This window comes from Ictidomys tridecemlineatus, chromosome 9 (genome assembly GCF_052094955.1).
Source record: "Ictidomys tridecemlineatus isolate mIctTri1 chromosome 9, mIctTri1.hap1, whole genome shotgun sequence".
NCBI lineage: Eukaryota > Metazoa > Chordata > Mammalia > Rodentia > Sciuridae > Ictidomys > Ictidomys tridecemlineatus.
This window is the reverse complement of record NC_135485.1, coordinates 85,669,106-85,671,886: the sequence shown is the minus strand read 5'-3', so window position 1 is coordinate 85,671,886 and position 2,781 is coordinate 85,669,106. Positions and strand designations below refer to the sequence as shown.

General features: G+C 37.4%; 1 pseudogene; it reads left to right on the top strand.

Moving 5' to 3' along the window:
* Positions 1-366: 366 nt before the first annotated feature.
* On the top strand, positions 367-2,512 carry LOC144366466 (coiled-coil domain-containing protein 126 pseudogene; annotated as a pseudogene).
* The last annotated feature ends 269 nt before the right edge of the window (positions 2,513-2,781 follow it).

Genomic DNA, 2,781 nt, shown 5'->3' with positions numbered 1-2,781 from the left:
AGTCTTTCTGCTGGTGTTTCTTGTAGACTGCATTTATGTAGTTGTTTTTTTCCTATTTTCAACAGTTTTTATAATGATCTCCATAAATATCTTGCATCATTTTGTCAGATGCAGTCTTAGAAACAATTATATTTTGTTGCCATTTGATGTTCTCTCTTATCTTCTAAGTTTGGCTAGTGTTTAAATATAGCATTAGTTTTTGAGCTAATAGCTAAGCAACAAGTTTTGTGTCTTTTACCTACATGGCCACATATTTGGAAAGTGCTGACAGTTGCTTTTGGATTTTTTCAGTTCCTATGTGCTTCATTTTTAAATTTTCTCCTATAAACTTATAGAACCCTCAGTGCAGTGTTAACAGAAGTAGTGATGCCTGTGAGTCTTCTTCCTGAATTTAAAGAAAATCCTTCTAATATGTCTCCATTGAGTCATGTGCTGGTATCAATTTTTAGCAGCTAGAAGAGATAACCACTAAATTTTCATGATTTGTAAGCTAGTGTTAAAATACAGCCATTATTTAAAATTAAGGTACACAAGTGTGCAACTAAGCCAAACATATTAAAAATAAGGTAAGTGCCACAGGTAGGGATCCTACCCCAGGGCCTCTGCCACTGCAATGGCTTCAGGATGGGCCAGCAATCCCTGCTGTGCAGGGGAAGCTCTTTGTCTCTTCCTTTTGGCCAAGACCCTCCCTTCCCTCTTCCCTGGGGTGTTTCTGCTGCAACTGGGTGAGCAGAGAAGCCAGGGTGTCTCTGCATGTGTGAGCCCAGTGGGGGCTCAGTCCAGTGTTGTAGAATGGGGGAGCCAGACAGCCATAGTTCTCACTTCTTGTTCTGTTTTTTTTTCCTTAAAATATCACATTTTAGTTTTGGTGGTCAAGAACCCTGGTGGTCTTATGAGGCTAAAATCAAGATGTTGGCAGGTTTGCATTTCTTCTGGAAGCTCTAGGGGAGAATCTTTACCTTTCTTCTTCCAGTTTCTAGAGGACACCTGCATTCCTGGGTTCTTGATCACATCATTCCCACCTCAGCTCCCCTCATCACATCTCTGAAACTGATGCCTTTGCCTCCCTATTATAAGAACCCTTGTGATTATATTGTTCCCATATGGATAATCCAGGGAAACCTCTCCAACCTGAAAGCCTTAAACTAATCTGCAGAGCATTTTTCCATGTGAGATAGCATTCAGAGGTTTGGGGGCTCTGTGCCTGAGAACATAGACAGGTTAGCATTGCTCTTATGCCTACTGTATCACCATCTTCCACTGCATTCATACTGCATTTCTATATGGGTGAGGAGGTCTCAAATCTGAAGAGAATATGGCTAAGAATCTGCACACTTTCTTCAATTACTTATTATCATTGAACTTCTGGTCTTGGACCAAGACTTGTAACCAGTTTTTTATACCTATCAATTATTTCGTCCTGCTATTATCTTTTTTTTTCAAATGAGAAGACTGGACCAGAGAGGTTAAGCAGAGTTAGTTAATTAATACTAATTCTACTCTAGAATTTGGTTGTTTGAACTGTCTTAAAGTGCTCACCTGTGAGCTGATGCTTTGGGTCAATTCTCAATTAGGATGATAAAAATCAAACTTGGAACAATGATCTTTTTTTTTTTTTTTTTTTTTTGGTGGTGCTAGTGATTGAACCCAGGGCCTTGTGCACACAACTCTACCAACTGAGCTTCATCCCCAGCCCTAGAACAACAATCTTAACTGACAAAATATTCTTTCCTTACCCTACAATTAAGAGACTGTTCACAAATGGGACCTTATGCTCCAATAAGTCAATGTATAAATTGTCTTAACAGAAATTTGAAGTAAAACATAAATTGGATCTTTGGGAAAAAATACTGGATTCCTGGATCTACTGGTAAATGGGTGAACTTTTGCCAGCTCAGTTCTGTTCTACTTTGGGAGAGAGAGGAAGTCAAATGCCCTTATTAAACTTGCTCTTTGAGATTCATCTCCTGGATACTGTTTTACAGAGTTAATATAAGAGTTGAAGCAACTTTGCTAAAGATGAATATTACATAATATTAGAAGAGTTTTTTTTTTCTTTCAAAAGTCTTGACTGGAAGATTGTCTTCAATTACCACTTTTCAATCAAATCTGTTTGCTTCATCAGAAATGTGTTTTACAATATCCTAGAAATTGAGTTTACTGTTGCTTGGGCTCATTTGAGGATTTATGTAACTGCACTACACTTTTCAACAACCCAGACATCAAAGCAGTGTCAGTATACCAGATTTAAGCAAAATATATTTCGAAGCTCTAGCAGAGTAAAGTAAGAACACAGTGGAAATTGAGACTGGTGCTTCTGTGGCAGGATATGAGATTAAAGACCAATCCCTGTCCTTTTAGATGATAATTTGCAATGCTTGGTGAAGCTGGAGAACAACGTTGGCTATATTGTTTTAATGGCTTCTCCACCAGCATAAACAATGGAACTAGTGGGAATTTGGTGCCACTAACCACAAACAAAAGGATAAATGCATCAGGCACCATTAGATAGCAGTTGAAGATCACCCTGAGCTTCTGCATAGACTATGGATTTTATCCTATGGCAAAAGGGCTTTTTAATTGCTGTCTAGGACAAAAATAATACTTTATATAAGCTCCATGCATTTTCAAGGAAGTTCTGGATTCATGGAACTCTTAAATCTGTATATAAAATTTTTATATATTATTATTTTACTGTCAGGCAAGTATTATATTCTTAAAGGGAATTAGATAACATGGTTAATATAGTAATAAGGAGGTTGATGATCTTATATAAATATT